General features: G+C 40.0%; 1 long non-coding RNA gene across 1 annotated transcript; it reads right to left on the reverse strand.

Annotated features, from left to right (window-relative positions):
* Window positions 1-5,267: 5,267 nt before the first annotated feature.
* Window positions 5,268-5,845, reverse strand: LOC103626768 (uncharacterized). Its single transcript, XR_002262106.2, has 3 exons — window positions 5,757-5,845; window positions 5,582-5,666; window positions 5,268-5,479 (listed from the first exon to the last, which is right to left on the reverse strand). It is a non-coding gene; the product is annotated as an uncharacterized lncRNA (long non-coding RNA).
* Between the last annotated feature and the right edge of the window lie 8,259 nt (window positions 5,846-14,104).

Raw genomic sequence — 14,104 nt, forward strand, 5'->3', positions numbered from 1 at the left:
TGAAACTTCTTCGCTTTACAGTAGTCACAATCAGCAACAGCGTTTAGCAAATGTGTTTCTTTAGGTATGTTACTATACACCTTGTCATACGGATCAGGTACGTCAGGGGTTACAGCAAAGGCATCTTGGGTATCATCAATATTGATATCCTCACCGGATTCACCATCTAAATTTGTTTTTAAAGAGCAACAGGTAAGATGTATAGCTTTAGAAACTTTAAAATCATATATCCAATACTATTAAAAACATTACGCAAGAACCTTGATAAGCGAACAGGTATCCCTCTTCTTCGTCATCATCAGCTTCAAAAAGTATATCCTCGTCATGATTATCTATAAATAGCACACCTTCATCGTCATATATTCATTCACATGGTTTTAACCACTAAGAATAATTAGGGAACTAATGGTAGAATTGAATTTGGAATTACCATTGGTGGTGACATTTAGGGTTGTCTGGTGTTGCATCCCAACGTCTGCTCCTTCAGTCCTTTTGTCAGTCTTTGTAGTAGTGACTGGACATGGACCAGTACATTCTATTGATGGAAAGCTGTGTTAAGTTAGCTGGCCACTATAATTGATGTGTTAGATGAAGTAAAGATGAATTAGTAATAACCATTGTTATCAATCTCAGAAGCAGTCGGATGATCAATTTCATTGTTCTCATTGGTATCCATTTCACGATCCCTAGTTGCAGTAGCAAAGTTTCCTCCAATTGTAGATTGAAATTTCTGGTTTTGACGAGATACCAGGTTCTGTTTTTCACCAGACGATACATGACGCTTATGTCGTTTTCGTCTAGGAGACTGTGTTATTTTGTCTTCCTCAACATCCTCAGGCTGCGACGGAGCAGGAACAAAAGGTATTGCGCTCAACTCAGAGATGACCATGTCCTTGGAGCAAGACAGAGACCCATGAGGCGCTTGAGAATCCGCTGGACCCCACTGAAGCTCTGGGGTAAACGTTGGGTTCTCAATGGCGATTGAGTCCTGGTTTAGCATTCCTCGTTGTCTTATTCTATAGTCTTTCCTTGCCTTCTTATTACATGGTTCCCTATTACGCAATGCCCTTTGTTCCGTTGTTTGAGTTGCAAATCGAGTTCTTTCTCGGATTCTCTTACGTTCCCTTGCATCTAAAACTTCTGAACTTGGATTGGAAGCATGTTGATGACACGTTAGACCCGATGTGCCTTAAAGTTAAAAGTAGAAAAGGTCTTAGGGGCTTATATATATATACCAACTAATGGTGCCCAATACCTAGAGTGTTATAACACGGTATATGCAAAGAACATAACAGAGAAACATAATTACTTAGAGTGCTATCACACGGTATAGTATAAAACTTCTTCTAATCTAAAATCTAAACTTAGAATATAATTTCAACCAGCACCTGACAAATGTATGGAATTTATGTCCTCAATATTGGTGCTTTGATGAGAGTTATTCTTGTTTATAGGGATATTGCAATCTACAAAACAACCAAACAACTCATAAGAAAAGTAACAATGTTACTCTTAAAATAACCGATGCACAGGAAATAGTTAATATACCTTCTGAATACTCATGCTGCATAAGGTTTTCTTTTTTACGTGACTCACGACGCTTCTTCAATTCATTTTTTTTTTCAACACTCATCGCGGCATATCGTGCTCTTTCTCTTTCCCTCTTACGTTGACTTGCATCAACACATTCTCCTAAACCATCAAATTTATTCAATTTTAAACATTGTTGAAATGTCAAATAAGCCATTTTATTAGTAGATATACCTTCAACAGTGTTGCTAGACAATTCTCTTAATGGATAATGAACATCATTATTTTGAAACGGGTCCATCTACGTCTTCCAATCAGTCAGAAAACCTGTATACAAAGGATGAGTAATATTATCAGACTTCAACAGAGGATAATATAAGCTCAATTTCTAGTCGAATAGCAATGATTTGTAGAGATAGGGAAAGTCCTATCGAGCTAAATGGAAGTCAATTGAGATTCATCTCTAAAATTGTTGCTTTATTGTAAGTATACAGCTGGAGCTGCGGATCCAAATCGATGCACGGCGGACAACAACAGAGCAGGGCTGAAAAGTCGACCAGCAGAGCAAAGGATGAGCGGCTAGATCACCAGAATACAGGCACAGATTGACAAAAAATTCGGCTCCTACAGTACACTCGATCGCACAGTTCTTCAGCGAGGAGGAAACGAGCTAATCGATCGAAAGTAGTGTTCTGTAGTCTATACTACTATTTGTGTTCACCGTTTTTCTGCGAGATTTGTTTTGTTTCAGCCGTTGCCCCTTCAGGACGACAACCAGAAAATGTATCTAAAACACATCGTTGACAGCGGTTTGGCCGTCGCATTACGCGCTGCTCTCCGCTCCGCCGGACCGATGATCTGCCAGATACCTTATTACTGGCTACACATATTTGAATCATTTCAAAGTTCTTTAGATTATATGATCCTTGAGTAATTTGGATGAAAGAAAATAAGTACTGACTGCTGTTTAATAAGTCAGCATAGCCCTTTTCCATTCCTATGAGGAGTCTTGTATCATCTTGTATTTTTAAGATTATACTTTAACTGCACTGATTATACTTTAAGACTGTTATTTCAATTTGTGCAGGAGAAAAATGCTGAACTTGGACTGCCAGAAACAAGCCTTGCTATTATACCTGGGTATGGAAATATATAACCTACACAAGCCACCCTGTGTGTTTCTTTTTTAGTTTTATATACGAATTTTTTAAGAAAATGTCAAGATGCTCTGGAACAAAATAGCCTGAAAAACAGAAATACATAGGGAGTCCCCAGACTGGTGCAATTTTCATCTTCAATTGTGACGTGATAAATCTAGCTGTAACTGGACGTGATTTCACAGAAAATAATCTGACGTGGCTAGCAAAAGTTTGAAACAAAGACTCAAGCATAAGGAACTTGTAGAAGTAAGCATCTACATCAACTTTAATTACCTTTCGAATAGTCGATTTAATTTGTTGATGCTGAAAAGGTAAAACCAGCAAGCAGGACTTTACATGATGTGTTTACTTTTCTAGAATCCAAATTGACATTGGTTTTCTTTGTCATGATAGAACTTTCCCACTGCATGCTTTGACTATGGTAATTGTACATGCATTTTTTGATGTACTTAAATTAAAAGGTACACAAAACCTAACCAAAACTACCAGAGTAATCTGCTTCCGTCTGCTGCACTATACAGAGCTGGAGGTACACAACGCCTTCCTAGGATCATAAGGAGGTCCAGAGCAAAGGAACTGATATTCAATGGCCACAGATGTGGTGCAGCTGAAGCTGTAACAATGGGTAATGCTAACCTTGTTAGTTGTTACCTGTTTTTACCTACTTAATACTTACAGCAACAAATCATAAATGTGTGTGTGTTTCAGGCTTAGCAAACTACTGTGTTCCAGCAGGAGAGGCTTACCAGAAGGCTCTTGACATTGCCTTTGAGATAACTCAGAAGGTAAGGATCATTATTAATAAGCTATCCCTAATGGCATTAACTAATAAAGGGTCAGCTCTGCCCACTATGCAACATCCCCCAGGACGGAAGGTAGCCCACATATAGTTTCCATAACACAAGTGTGGATGAAGCACAACGAGGAGATTTTTTAACTGAGCATAGCAATTGCAAGGATCACAGGCGTGCTGTGTTTACTTTTTCTTTGAATTGCAGACATTCTTTTTGTTGGCTGCCTGCACTTACCTGAACACATTTGCATTGTAGTGTTTTGTTATTGGAATCGTGTTATAGTTTGTGTTACGTACTGCTATGTAACAATGATTTGTTTTTTCTGTTCATGGTACCATTGACTTCAGATTTGAATCTCGTCTGTATATGTATGCAGTGCCATTTTAATTGAGTTTCATGGATTTTGTCTTCATTATCTTATGTTTGTGATGCAACCCTGCTTCCTTTGCAGGAGGCGTACTCTCATCTTCCCAAAATCTCTAGCAAGGAAACACATCCAAAGATAGCACAAGTTCTGCTGGAACGACAAAAATATGATATGGCACTTCGTGTGCTAAAGTGCACAGGGCATGGAAGCTTCTCTGCTACAGAAAACTTTAAAAAAGATGGCATTTCATTGCTTAGTGAGGCAGTGATTGTGGTTCGTGTCAGAATTGAATGTCGCCTCCTAACAGAAACGTTTATGTATCATAGAAGCTACTGCTCTAAGGTGAAAGAGCAACACTCAGAAAATATGACACATGCTGAGGATACATTAAAAAACTCTTGGGTTTATCATGTTGAGATGATGGGGACCGAATTTTGTGCTATCTGCATTAAAAGGAATTTAGTTGATAAAATGATGGATCTGCCCTGGGATTCGGAGGAGGAGAAACATCTTCACAAGTCCCTCTTTGACTCTGCTCATGAAATGCCCATGAAACCAAATGGTAGTCTGCTTGTTATCTACTACCTTCGGGTAAATATTCTGATTCTCATTTTTTGTATTTAAATAAAACCATATTAAGAAGCACTATGGAAATTGCAGATGACTAAAACTTTAGGGTATACTGTTATGATGAAATTGTCAGGCGCATTTGTGTCATTTCTCATCTATATACTGAGTTGTTGCATCTGTTTTATTAAATGCATGTCTTTCATACATTAAAATTACAAATATGACAGTTGTATACATGTATATAATACAAGTATACTACGATAACTTATATACAAATATAACACATATTTTGTATATAAGTTATCGTAGTATACTTGTATTATATATTCCCGTTGCAACACACGGACTCTCTTTTTGCACAGTAGAACACACCACCGCAAAGGGAGTAATTGGTAAGAACATTGGTAACAAAAACACGGTGATGAACCTCTTTATTAGCTCACAGATAAGTCACATAGTTTTGTACAAAGCTATCACCATTAAGACTGGACACATGACCAATACAAATAGAGACCAAATCATTGTTACTAAGTGTTCTACTACATATAATTAATAAAGTATATCTACTATAATAAGCTAAAACACGTCTCAATCGGGTATCATAGTTGTCAATTGTGCTTGTCTGTTCTCCAGAAAATTGTTGATGGCACGACTCCTTGGATTTTGAATCAACGAGTGTCGAATGACTGCAATTTAGAACATGATTTGTAAAAACATGATTATTTTAAATCATCATAATTTTAAATGTTTTTAACAATATATTGAAAAAAGAACTCACTCTGCAGCCGGTGTATAGTGTGATGATCTGGGTTGAAATGAATGGTGCTATAGTCCGAAGTTTCCAAACATCCTATTGTTATTTATAGTATAGAATTAATAATAAACATGAAAATTGAATATATGTTGAAAGATGCTAGGTATAGGAGAAATTACTGTATTTATTGTTACGACGCATCATTGTTGCAATAATTATATTCTTGTCAACTTTAGCTAATGCCCATCGTAGAGCATTTCTCTGCAGGAGATCAGTCCATACCCCCATGACAATTAGATTCCACCTATAAAACACATAATAATTGTTTGATTAAAACCTAACAAATGTTTAATGTTTTAAAAAGAATGTAACTGTGAATTAATGTGTAACTATGAATTAATATGACCTGGAATCCATTAGTACAGCCTCTCTGTATGGCCTTCCACCGATATACTTTAATGGCTCCAAATGAACAACTATGCCAATAATGTCTGAGCCATTCACATGTGATTAGTTACCTTTGAATAATTTGCAAACTTAAGATGTTAAGTTATATACCATATGGAGGGAAGGGTGATTACCTACGAACGTCTTATGCGGTTGTTGGTAAACATCATGAAATGGCATAAGATATTTTGGAAATGGAGGAAATTGAATTGGTTTAGTGAATGGCTCCACAACAGTATGTGTTATCAATCCCAACTCTAGCCCATGCGCAATATTCCGAAATTGAACCTCCGCCCAGTTTAGACAGAATGCCACTTTATACAATGTATATGTGTATCCTTGTTTGAGTAAGACGTCGAACCGTTCGACATTATTGCCGTTTGAAATTGCTTCGATTTTGGCTCCCTAGATATTTTTTTGAGAATACATGTCGTATAAGTCAAAAAAGTCTATGATATAATAACATGATTATATTGACTCTATTTTAAAGCTTGATGAAGTGACTCACAGTGATGTCCTGTAGGATGAAGTGTTGACTATTACGATGCCTAGGAAACTTAACAACTACCCTCGCAAAGACACTCTTTACTTGTGGTAAGTTATTGAAACCTTGAATATCGTCAAATAGCACGAAACTACATAAAACACGAACTTTATCTTAGATTCTTCATTAATATATAGATAGATAGATGTGACAAGTGAACCATGTACTTACGGAGGAAAGGGACACAAGTCTGCAACCGTCCTATTTTGGTTAAGTGTAACTGATGTCATTGATCCTATAGGATCGCTCATGACATCATTGCAAAGATACAAAATATCATGAAAAGGATTAGATGAGATAACAGAAAAACAATAGTAGTGTAACACATGTAAGATTTTATTGTAAAAATTGCACATGTCTTATGTTGATTTAACTTGACCGTTATTTATGTTTTGCAGTTAAACTACATTGTTTTTTGTTATCATACAAATTAGAACGGCATTGGACTACAAGAATTTAGCAAAATGCTGAAGAGCATTGTTACATATATAAGATAATGTAGTAATGCTACTCTGCACTGACTTTTGAAATGTTAGTTATGACCACCTAGTAAACTATGTGTGAAGTATACTTCAGTTGCCCATGTAGAAAGACACGTACTACGTGTCTACGTGGTCCGAATATCCGGCCCAGGCATGAATGGTCGGTTACACCGGTCAATCCTCCTCTCGAGCCTGGACGCAGCACGGCCTCATTCTTATATTTATTTTTATTATGCATAGTGACATTTTCTGTTATACTTCAGGCCGTCAGAAGTTGTTCTCAAATGAGGAGAAGATTCTTCTGAACAAGCGAGTGCCTGATCTGGAAACAGCTACTTCTGTAAGAAATCTGTATTTAGAGAAGTTCAGTTGTTGTAGTGTTATTAATAATTTGCTTTTGAATCATGAGAACCATAGAGATTTTTATGTTTAAAATTTGCCTCTTCACCTGTCTGTAGGCTGATTTTTGTTATTTCAAGTTTAGTTTTCACGTGTAATATGACCTTGTATCTATTCCTTGCAGAGTAAATGGCTTCCACTTCACACCCTTGCTGCATCCGGTGATTTGTATCTATTGAATAGCCTTTTAAAACATAACGTGGACATAAATGCACTTGATAAGGTAATTGCCACCGCCTGACTGCAAAATAGCTATACAGCTTCTTTGTTTTTAGATCATTATTGTTCATTGGATTTTTTTGCTGGTTTCCTCAGGATGGCTTACCAGCGATCCACAAAGCAATTCTTTCAAAGAAGGCTGCTATTATCTGTCAGGACTTGCTGGCTCGGAATGCAATGTTAGCAGAAGAGTTACTGAGAACTGGTGGTGGTACGACCACAGATACTTCACAGAAACCGAGCAGTGGCCGAGAAAGGGTCCAGAGTGAAGCTCTCAGACAAGAACTGGAGGGGGCAAAACGACAGATAGGGGCACTCAAAAGTGAGAAGTCCCAGATTGAAGCTGAAGCTAACAACCAAAGAAACCTTTCAGTAAAACTGGAGTCTGATCTCAAGAGCTTGTCAGAAGCTTACAACAGCATAGAGCAGGCCAACTACCGCTTGGATGCCGAGGTAAAAGCCTTGCGGCAGGGAGGCAGCGTGCCATATCCTGACGTGGAAACAATAAAAGCGCAAGCTAAGGAAGAGGCTGAGAAGGACAGTGAGGCAGAACTGAATGATCTACTCGTCTGCCTTGGGCAGGAGCAAACGAAGGTCGAGAAGCTGAGCACAAGGCTGACAGAGCTCGGCAAAGATGTGGATACCCTTCTGCAGGGTATTGGCGATGACACTGCCATTCCGGATGATGACGATGAAGATGAAGATGATGAAGAGTGATTGGTTTATGTAACCTGCAGGTCTGCTGGTGTAATCTACCTTCATGTTGGGTCATGATATTGTGATGGCAACTGGCAAATGTACAGTGGATGACAAATGCACCGTTCCAAGTTTAAGTTATTTCTAGAGAATGTGACTAAATAGCCTCTTGTTTTTGGTTAATAAATTAAGATATAAAATCATTATCATTTCAACAGAGAATAAAACATGACAGGATGACATCTTTGTATGGATTGGGTGTACATCCATTTAGTGCATATTCGGTGTCCCACAACAATTTAAGGCCTCAAACAGAAGAGGGTGAATTATCTCCTAATGGTGAAATGAAAGAGGAACACTTCTGTGTTTGCTCAGATGAAGCTATAGATGGAACTTCTAAACAAAATGAAGGTTCTACCAGCAGATTTAATGGAAATGAATCATTTTATGTTCTGTTCAGGCTACATCAAGTTAGTTTCTTTTTCTTCAATAACCTCTATATAAGTTTGTGCTTATGTGGTCTTATTGGCTAACCTTTATTGATTGCAGATCTTTTATATGAGAGAATATTGTCAGCTAAGACAAAATGTTCCACATCAAACAATAACTGGAAAGCTTCAAGGCACATAAATTCTCCAGATCAATATTCAAAGTATTTTAGTGCAGGTTTATCAGTGCACTATACAACTTACTTGATGGTTCTTCTGAGGAGAAGCCCGCGGCGGAGAAGACGACCGCCGGGAAGAAGCCCAAGGCGGAGAAGCGGGTCCCCGCGGGCAAGTCTGCCGGCAAGGAGGACGACGAGAGCAAGCGTGGCAGGAAGAAGGGAAAGAAGAACATAAACATAAAATTGTTATAGGGAGTGTTTGACATTAGCATAAATCAATATACATGATAAAAACGAATTCCACAAGCAGAAACTATATTACCTTGGAGCACCCAACAGTTTGCAACCAGTCAGCCAGCAGTGACCATCAAGCTGGAGATAAAATGCTTAGTCTGAAAAAGCAAATGCATAATAAGTTAATCACTTGGACAGTATTGCAGATGCTCAGCATTAAAAATCGGTTTCCCAAGATATATTAGGATATACTGGGATACAATGCATTCGAACATGGAATTTTGACAATGTATTACTAACAGATGGATTGTCTGAGCCTAAAATCAACTTAGTTAAACTGCATCTTCCTGTTTTCTTCCTAAAATGTTATCTTAGTGTCTGAGCCTAGAATAGAATAGATAAGTTAATACAAAGGTAACTAATAGCAACCGAATAGTACTCCACTCAATTTTGCTACATTGCAATCTCACATCAAAACTTGATAACTTGATATATTGCAGCTGCACAAGACTCCACTCAATAGTAATGATAAGTTTAGTGGTTTCACGGAAACAAACAGTGGTAGGAGTATGCATACGAAGCAACTTCACTGAAGCAAAACATGTGGCCTAATGTAACTTGCTAAGATACGTAGTAGAGCATATGAGCACAGATATAAAGTGGTCTAGATATACAGGAGCAGTATAATTTAACACGTGAAGTCTGAAGCTATCTGAATATGGCTATGGGCTATGGCTAGAACATAAAAACATGTGGATGTATAAACCAGATAGGTGCAGGCCCAAAATTCATCCCCACCCATACAGCAAAAACCGATGTGTGTTATTTATTGTTGAGACAGATTAAAATTTGTTTAAATTAATATAGCAAGTGCGTTGTAGATCGAATTAGTGTGATATACATGGTAAAAATGAATTCCACGAGCAGAAACTATATTACCTGATCAGGATTGAGAAGTTGCCTTATGTCTGTCCAGTCCCACACTTTATAGACAAAACCTTTTGCTACCTTGGAGCACCCAACAGTTTGCATCCAGTGAGCCAGTAGTGACCATCAAGCTGGAAATAAAAAGAATTGGGACATGAACTGTCAATGCAACAGAGATAAAATAAAAACAAAAGGAATAAATTCGATAAACGGCATGAACATAATCATGTGTCATTAGCTTTGTACACAATAATTAAAACACTCTTCGACACCAAATTTCCAATAACAGTCGGTATACATGATTAATTGGTCAAAAAAGACGACATACAAGACGCAACTGATGTATTCCTTAGTGAGCAAGTGAGGAATTTCTTTAACACAGTTTCTTTTTCCTGCTTAGTACGGTGGTTGCTCTCTTGCTGGCTGGCTTTGGCTAAAGCAGCTGGTCGTCATCGATTCAGCTCGGAGCCCAAGACGCAAGGAACATGGCTTTTCCACAGCCAAATGCTGATCGAGGCCACGTTTTGTACATGCTCTTGCTAGCTAACAGCATCCAAACAAACTTGAAGTAGACGCCTTACCCCGGCATGTGCACGGTATTTTCAAGAAAAATGTCTCCTATCGTCATGTCCTATGACCCAACCATGCTTATCTCATTTTGAACATATTTAGCTGGAGCAGTTCAGATTGTTGAGGGCATAAACTTCAATGTCTTAAGACGGCACCAGTAATTTTAGTACCAAATCACCCCAGTGCAAAGAACCGTTGGTAACCGAGGAATTCCATTGCAACCATTTCAATTCCTATGAACTTAAAGTTGCATACTTATAAGATTTTAATTGACTCAGAAACAGTACTTCCTGTATCAGAAACACAGAACACAAAAAAATGGAACATTTCAGACGAGCTGGATGCCCATTTTAATTTCAGACTCCAACACTCATTCAGTTGGACACACGCATTCATCATCACCCATTACCAGATCGTCTCGCCAACAACCCAGCGCACAATGCTATAATCTGAAAGCTGCTACACGTAACAGGGAGAAATACCAAGTGGTGGGAGGCACCCTTACCTAGTATGCTAGCGCGCAGGGGCCTGCCCACAACAGAACGCAGGTACCTAGGTCCGGTGAGCGATTGCCCGAGTTTCCACCGGTTGTTCATCAAATTGGCAGTGGAGGTAGCTTCCCCGAGACCAGGCGAACACCAATTACCGTGCCCAAACCCAAGGACCAACAAAAGCTCTACCCCAAATGGAAGTATCCACGCTAATTTAGCCAATATAGCTGCTCGGCTCCGATCCAAACCCAAGGACAGACAAAAACTCTACCCTAAATGGAAGTATCCACGCTAATGCGCTGGGGGTGGCTAGAGGATTGGTCTATCTTCACCACGAGTAGAGGAGCATACCTTCCACAAGCTCGGTGGCGGCGCCGACCTCGTTCCCTCTCTCTTTTTCCACGAACGCGAGCTCTCGGCGTCTGCTCAACCTGCTCTGTATACGTCGCGCCCACGTTTATCCTCATCATCGAAGTGGAGGGAGTGGAGCAGTTTGGAGGGAGATCGTGGGGGATTGCAGGGAGAGCTGGTGCAGCTGTGGAGGTCGTGGCGCTAGCGATGACGGCGCGCGGGAGTGGAGCGGAGGAGACGCTGAGCGCCGGGTGGGCCTGTCTGTGCGACGCTGCGCGCGGGGGTGGGCCTGGCAGGGGAAAAGTATTGAAGTCTAGAGAGGGAAAGCGAGAGAGAGAGCGAGGGACACCCGAAGCAGCCATGGGGCGACGTGGGAGATTGAAAAGTGAACAAGACGGAAGGGGGGAGAACTTTCTTCTCTCCCCTCTGCCGCTCTCTTGTTTCTCTCTCTATGCACACATTTCTTCGGGTCCTTTGTGCGAAAGGGAGGAGAACCGTTTTGTTATGCGATTTTCTGTCTCTATCTACAAATTAAAATTACGCCGCTGATTGATCGCTAATCAATTGGCGTTTTATGATTCTTTTGAGCGTTTTGGATTTTATGACACGTCATGCGTGTGCCTAGCCCTGCAATACGGAGCGAAATCCATCCACAGACCACACTGTTGCTTCATTGTCGTAGTATGTTTCACCTACATGCCCAATATTTAGGCTCCTTAAGTATAGCTCTTTAGAAGGCTCCATCTCAGACGGGCTATATCTCAGACTCATCGTGAAGCTCTACCAAACGATTAAAAAATAGCTTCTAAACTCAGTATATAATGTGGCTGTACAAGTAGATATACCGGCTGATTGGTTAGCTGGACGAGCGCACCCACGTTCGCCCGATCCCATCTGACCAGAAATGGTTATTTTTGGCGTATGATGCAATTGTTGGCGTATGATGCAGCCAAAGAGTTTTAAAATAACTTGTTTGACCGGAAACAGTTATTTTTGGCGTATGGGTGGGGATGCAGCCAAAAAGTTCTAAAATAACTTGTTTTGCATCCACTCGTGTAACTCATGCTCTAAATATATAGACAACTAAACAAATGTTTAGAACATAGTGATGCAGGACGAGAAGATGCGACCAACCAATCAACGGATACATACCGACCTGATCAAAGATGGCGCGGCAGTCGTACGCCGAGACCAAACGCGCTCTGCTATGAGCCGTTGTGGAGCAGCCCATCGTAGCTTATGGCGTTGTTGTGCAGTCCATATAAACAAGACTACCAGTTAGGCACTTAAACAGGGCAAGGATTCATATGCAAGCAGTCATTATGTATAAACCTGCAAGCAGATCTTTTGATCTATTAGATATAGATCTAATTATATACTATATTTAGCATTTAAATCCTCCCACCACCACCTCGTGTACGTTTATAAAAAAAACCTAACAAACCACGATTACACATACGGTTGGATTTAGATCCAACGGACTAAAAGAACTGTTTGCACGCTTGCATCTAATGACTGTTTGCATATTAGTTGTTACCCTTAAACAGTTCTATTAGTGGTTGTTGTGCTTATCTAGATGGGTACTATCTGTCCTAAATTGTAGGTTTTGTTACACATCTTTATATACTATAGATCTAGATATATAATTAAAACTATGTATTTAGAAATGTCAAAACACAGCTTCGATTGGTTTGTAATTGCTCACAGCCTGTGCCATGAGATGACAGATATTTCTGGCTGCTGTGTGACGCTGAGCAGCCAGTTCAGACAGAAGAAACTCTTCAAGGGTTTCCCCTCCCCTCTTCCTCATTCCAATTCGCTCCAGTTCAAACCGAAGAGAAGCAGCACCTTACCCAAAGGATCAGCGTTCTTCCCCATTTGTACAATAGTATATGACGAGTCAATGTTACATACAACACCAAGCAAACAAAAAAGCAAACCTTCTTTTTCTGTACAGACTACAGAGCTACGCCTGACATGTTGTCTGCAAATCACCCCATTACACAATACCGACGAAGAAGAAAAAATAAATATATGAACAGCTCTACTTACAAACAACCCATTAACATGTACAGACACAGCCCTGTCGGCACGTGGTTCCTACAAGAACAGAACAAGGAAACTCAACCACATCCTTCAATGACACATTACTGCAGGGCTCATTAGTCAGCACAGGTGAAGGCTGGGGTGTGGGTGACATTCAGAATATAGCAGATTCTCATCAAAATGCACACTCTAAAGAGTCTAAGCTCTGAATCTCAGCGACAGAGTGGTTCTTCCTTTCATCAGCATGTGTCTTCATGTAAAGCCTGGAGGAATTGTTGAACTGTTCGATGGAGGCAACCAAAAACTAACCGTGGAGCATGACGCTATCCGGGTCTGCAAAACCAAACCTGTTGCAGTGGTATTACTCAACTCTCGACAACAGTCCCCTTCAGAAAGACTCACGCCAAGCGACAAAGATTCCTCGCAAAATTGACAGCAAGCATGGAAAGAATGGTCTAATCCATCCATCCATCCATTCAAAGATGCCTGCAGAATTTGGCTGGCTCTGTATTCTAGTTCTCACGGGTACCAACCTTAACAGTGGACTTCTGAATGTTATTACCTTCACTGCAAACCTTGTCGTTAGGAAGACAGAATGTTTTGCGCAACGCGGTGCGCTAGATGTATATTGCTCGCACACGAGGGCCATCACCCTTTTTTATGCACCTTCACGGGTCACGGCCAAGCCTGGCGGTGCAGTATCGAAGCGAAAGAGCCCAGCCGCGCCTTGCGTGACCGCTTAGCCATGTCTACAAAGATACATGTCTAGACTCTATGCTCGAGATATAGAACATAGCCATTGAATTTAGTAAATATAGTATGACTGATTGATTGAACTCCAAGATGGAGAAGCTAGAAGAAAATAATGTAGGACATTTGAACTACAAGTCGGGCTAATATATAGATTAACAGGTCG

Source organism: Zea mays, chromosome 5 (assembly GCF_902167145.1).
Source record: "Zea mays cultivar B73 chromosome 5, Zm-B73-REFERENCE-NAM-5.0, whole genome shotgun sequence".
NCBI classification, from domain to species: Eukaryota; Viridiplantae; Streptophyta; class Magnoliopsida; order Poales; family Poaceae; genus Zea; species Zea mays.